The sequence below is a fragment of the Aquarana catesbeiana genome, linkage group LG05, assembly GCF_042186555.1.
Source record: "Aquarana catesbeiana isolate 2022-GZ linkage group LG05, ASM4218655v1, whole genome shotgun sequence".
Lineage (NCBI taxonomy): Eukaryota > Metazoa > Chordata > Amphibia > Anura > Ranidae > Aquarana > Aquarana catesbeiana.
Window position 1 is genome coordinate 161,270,198 of NC_133328.1, and position 6,199 is coordinate 161,276,396.

Genomic DNA, 6,199 nt, shown 5'->3' on the forward strand with positions numbered 1-6,199 from the left:
AATAACTGTCAATCTCCCTCGGTCTGGGGCTCCATGCAAGATCTCACCTCGTGGAGTTTCAATGATCATGAGAACGGTGGGGAATCGGCCCAGAAACTACATGGGAAAATCTTGTCAATGATCTCAAGGCAGCTGAGACCATAGTCACCGAGAAAACAATTGTTAACGCACAACACCCTGAAAGACTGAAATCCTGCAGCGCCCCGCAAGGTCAACCTGCTCAAGAAAGCACATGTACAGGCCCATCTGAAGTTTGCTAATGAACATCTGAATGATTCAGAGGAGAACTGGGTGAAAGTGTTGTGGTCAGATGAGACCAAAATCGAGCTCTTTGGCATCAACTCAACTCACCGTGTTTGGAGGGGGAGGAATGTTGCCTATGACCCCAAGAACACCATCTTCACCATTAAACATGGTGGAAACATGCTTTGGGGTGTTTTTCTGCTAAGGGGACAGGACAACTTCACTGCATCAAAGGGACAATGAACAGGGCCATATACTGTCAAATATTGGGTGAGAACCTCCTTCCCTCAGCCAGGACATTGAAAAGAGGTCGTGGATGGGTATGGAGTGGCTCAAGAAGAAGCACATTAAGGTCCTGGAGTGGCCTACCCAGTCTCCAAAACTTAATCCCATAGAAAATATGTGGAGGGAGCTGAAGGTTCGAGTTACCAAATCTCAGCTATGAAACTTTAATGACTTGGAGAGGATCTGCGAAGAAGAGTGGGACAAAATTGTTTCTGAGATGTGTGAAAATCTGGTGGCCAATTACAAGAATTGGCTGACCTCTGTGATTGCCAATAAGGGTTTTGCCACCAAGTACTGTTTTGCGAAGGGCTCAAATACTTGTTTCACTCATTAAAATGCAAATCAATTTACAACTTTTTTTTAAATGCATTTTTCTTTGTTTTATCTGTCTCTCACTGTTAAAATAAACCTACCATTAAAATTATAGACCGATCATTTCTTTGTCAGTGGGTAAATGTACATAATCAGCAGGGAATCAAATATTTTTTTGGCCCTCAGCTACAAACGACATGACATGAATGAATGGTCAAGTTAGGAGAATTTTGTCTCACAGCTGTGGGCACTTTTAGATATGTGTATATGTCTGTGTATTTGCCTAGAACATTTCTCTGGCAAATGCAGTATAACAAATTTGATATTTGAAAAGACTGTTATATTTACAATAATCATGTAGAAAACTTTAGCAAAGTATACATATGGTTATTTATTTGCAGAGCTTTTTAAAATTTGTAGGCAGACTTGATAATGAAGTCACTGCGTAACAAGGTCTGGCAATTGTACCTCTTTCAAATCTAGTATAAAATGCTGCTAAAGTAGATACTTGGTGGCTACATCAAGCAGTTAATTTAAAGGAAAGTGCAGTAACCCATAGTACCCAGACATACCATTAAACAACTGCCTTAAGTAAGCACAAATCGGGCTGGTGTGGGCTGCTGAAATATTCACATGCTCTTTTTCAAGGTTCTGAGACAAAGGAACATGTTGCGATGACCACATACACTAATTTGGCAACACTGATTATTCTTGCCAGGTAAGGTTTATTTACAACAGTACAACATTTTGGAACCACATCAATATGATTCTAAAGGTGTAGAAGATGCAATGTAATACACACAGCTCTAATAAAATAGAAATAGAAATTACACCAATGAAACAAGCATAAAAATGTATCTGATATATTTGCAGATTACACTGTTCCGTTTAAGATGAGCAGGGAGGACTACAATATACTGTAAAGCACATGTGTCAAACACAATGCCTGCAGGCCAAACCAGCCCATGAGGTCGTTTCATGTGGCTCTCGCACCTCTCCTGCAGCTGCGGAACCCCACCTCTGCCCCCACCTTGTCTCAGCAACAGAGAAGACAGAACTCCTCCTATAGATCCTGTGTCTCTGTGCCGCCTCCGCACCCCCTCGTCTCCACCTCCCCTGGTCTCAGCATTCAGTCCTCCTCTGGTCTTCCTCCAGAAACTGCAGATTCCCAGCTCCGCCTCCAGCTTTGTCCTGGCAACAGCACTAGGTAAGAGGGGTGCACTATGATATAAGGGATGATGGGGAACTCTTGACCTATGATGGTGGGAGGGCTGTTGACATCTCACGTGGGGGGTTCTCTGGACATATAATTATTATGTGAATAATACAAATCAATGGCAGTTGAAAATGAGGGTCACACATGACTGGTATCATCCACAAGAAACTTTATTGGAGACTGCCGAGAAGGAACACCATGGCAGAACCATGTTCCTTTTCAGACTTGCATCATCTGCTACAGGAATATGAGTGGCTCTGTGTCTGTCTGCACCTGCCCTTCACAGTCTAAAGCATTAGTAGACTCCGGCTCACAAATCATTTGCAACTAAAAGGCCACTAATTTATACCTTTTAAACACAATTTACCCCCCTACCATGTTTATTATTTCTTTGCCTGTGTATTTTCATTTGTTTGTATCCCGGCACCATCTTAGCTCTTGTCTGTCACTTTCTCCCCGCAGAATACTTCCGCCCTTTCCTCTGTGTCATTTCGTACATGCGCAGTAGACCTGCTCACTCCATTAATGCTGAGCTCCGATGTTACACCCCCTGTGCCATAGCAAGTCACATTGGGTGTATTGGGAAAGTCTCAAAGGATCCATAATTTCAGGATTACCTGCTGATGATGCAGGCACGGCCTCAGGATGAATATACAGATCATGCCATAAATAAAGGCCAAAATGCACATGCACAGTGACGTCATTGAAGTATACATCAGGTGATTTCTCCTAATGGGTGCAAGTTGGAACAGTATGAAAGATACCAACATAAGGAAAACTAGTAAATGCTTTAAGTATTATGTTCTTGGTAAAACCAGTAATAATCAAATGCAGAGGCAATCATTTAATATGATAAACAGTAGATACATGTATACGATATTCTTACAGATACAACTGGGCTTTTGACAGCAGCCAATTTGCTCGTGTGGCCTGCAATGAAATTGAGTTTGACACACCTGCTGTAAAGTGTAATTGCAAAAAAGAAAGAAAGAAAGCAGACCTGGGGAAGAAGCGCAACTTCCAGAGCATCCAAGTGCGCACGCTCATGAAACGCGTCCATTTTTGATGACGTCGTCCACCTGCTGACAGCCATCCACTGTGTTCCAAGCCTCGTTCTGAGACCACTCTTCCGGAGCCGGCGTTTACATCATTCGGAAGATCCCCGGTCATCGTACACAGCACAGATCTTGTCACAGGATGTGGGAACTGCATCTCGACTTTCTGATACCATGCTTTTCATTTTTATACTACATGTGAGTTGATCCTATGTTGTCTATTAAATTGATTTTTAAAAAACGACTGCACCCAGAGGCGCCTCTCCACTTGTGCTTTTTTTTAGCTCTTTGGAATATGGTTTCTTCCCTAAATTGATGGCAGCCTTGTGTGCTTCCTGTGGACATTTTTTCACTCTCCCAATACCACTACATAGCTGATTTGCCTGTGTATGCCAGATGGACTATATTGTCAATTACTAGCAGATTTGTATTGGGACTTTTATGATCTCTGTGTTGATGCGCCTATACTTGTGTTCAGCTCGGGAGTAAGCCTGCACGAGTGTCTCCATAGTAGGCAGCTTGCTGTGGCGGCACTCGGAAGGGTGGAGCCCAGATAAAGAGGTTTGGGGCTGCTCTGTGCTCCTTTTAAATGGGTGAGGGCGCCTTTTGAGGCTCCAATTTTTTTTCACCTGAGGATACCGGAGCCTATTGAGGATGAGCCCCAGTTCCCTTCTTATTTTCTTTGCTCTGTGCAAAACCATTGCACAGAGCAGGTAAATATAACATGTTTATTATTTTATTAAAAAAAAGAAAAATGTAACCTTTAGGCCCCTTTCACACGATCGGACCGTTCAGGTCCGCCTGTCAGTTTTGACGGCGGACCTGAACGGGCGCTCCATGTTAGCCTATGGAGCGTCGGATGTCAGCGGAGACATGTCCGGTGACATCCGACCCCGTCCGATCCGCTAAAAGCAGACGTATGGCTCTACGTCCAGATCCGTCGCTGGCGGATCGGATCGGGTGAGATCTGACGAAAACGGACACGCTGTCCGTTTTCGTCCGATCCCTCCATAGGCGGCAGCGGCGCCTGACAAGCCCCTCCCCGCTCAGTGAGCAGAGAGGGACCTGTCATCCGCCGGCTCAGCGGAGATCAACGGACAGATCTCCCGCTGAGCCGGCGGACCGAGGCGGGCTCCGTAGAAACGGAGCCCGCCTCGTGTGAAAGGGGCCTTACAATCACTTTATTTATATTCTGCACAACTTTCTGATGCAAGCTTCTGGTCTGCATCCCTGTCCCAGGTCAGAGGATAGAAGACATTTTATTACCTTGGTATCCAGGTAACCAGCTTTGTTCTCTGTCAACAATGGCAGCCTCTAGATTTAGCACATTTTAAGTTTCCTTTAATAAATGTATTTTTGTTCAGGTATTGCTTGGACCCATATGTGTGCATACACAGAGCAAAGTGAAAAAACAGCTGTATATGTTGCTTGCCTTCGTTAAAGTAAACTACTTCTGAGAGATATGGAATTTGCTATTGCTGGCCTCCTGAAAATGCTAGTTGTCTGGCTGCAATATTTTGCCTCACTCCAGTCTGCCTCTTTGTATGGCCTCACAATTTATAGCTGGCCATATGCTTGAATATTATTGTACAAACATTTGCATGAAAAATTTCAGTACATTTGATAATGCCAACAGAGACTTCACCAATGGCATTCAAAAGTACCTCAAAACTACGTTCTACTTTTAACATTCAATTTTGGAATAAATGGAATCAACGTCCATTGTTAGAAATTTTGATCTTATGAAAAAAAAAATCCATTCTGCTCCTTTTGAATATTTCGTCACTATGGTAAGAAAAAAAAAAAAACAGTTGTAGATTTGACTCCAGTAATGATTGGAAAATTGAATGAACGTTCGGAAAATTCAATTTATTATGATCTCCCCTAATTAGTTTATGTTGACAGCTATGGAATGCCAGTCTTCCACAGTTCAGGAGAAAATTTTTCATTCTGTGCTCAAGGATATTGCTGTATGACTATGCTAGGAAAATTTCCAACACCTGATATTTGCAGAAGAGGGGGGAAAAAAGTGCAATAGCTTTGGAAGTCATGCTAACATACTGACATGCTGATCTGTTCTTGTGGGGTCAGTTTTAATCCCATGGCTTGGAAGAAACATTCACGTGTCAGTTATTTGTATCCCCAGTTCTAACTACTATTCATGATACATTTCTCAAGTCACCACAAAATGTGTACATTACCCTAAAATATTTCTCTTTTTTCTGTTTGTTCACATGTGAATTTACTAAATCAATCATAGGGGGAGATTTACTAAAATTAGTGCACACAGAATCTGGTGCAGCTGTGCATATTAACCCATCAGCTTCTAGGTTTTAGCCCCCTGTTCACATCAGGCCGATTTGACATGTCAAATCGCATGCCAAATCGGACCCTATTGCCGGCAACGGAACTGTCCAAATCGGTGCGGCGCTGCACGATTTCTAAAAGTAGTTCCTGCACTACTTTTGGCGACTTCAGGGGCGATTTGAATAGATATCTGTGCATGAACCCGCACAGATGTCTCTCAAAGTTCAGCTGAACTCAAACCTGCACTCCGTGTGAAGGAGGGCTTATTGTAGAAGCTTAGTTGAACAAACTGAAGTTAGAATCTGGTTACCATGCACATCTGCACCAGATTCTGTGTGCACCAGTTTTGGACTGGATTCACAGTGCCATGCGGAGCAGCTCGCAATTTTATGTCTGATTTCGGTCCAAATTTTTGGCTGAATTTGGACCTGAAACAGACCAGAAGAGGCACAAGGTTCCTGAGCAATTCACTCTTTCTTTCTTGTTGTAAACTGACCACACAAAGCACTGATGCTTATCTGTTCTTGCGAGGTCAGTTTTCATCTTTTCCCTATCCAATCACAGCCTACCTCTGGACACACCCCCTGCTCAAGCACGGCCTGCATCTTGTATCAGGCTGAACAGACTATGGTATAAACACACATTATGTGTCCTGTAACCCCTGTCCCCCACTTTTAGGAAGAAGAGATGGTCACATGACAGAATTGTTAAACCCCCTCCCAGCCCTTTAAGAGCTTCTAAATGTCAGGAGGCAGAGACGGGCATTTTAGGTCATGTGACT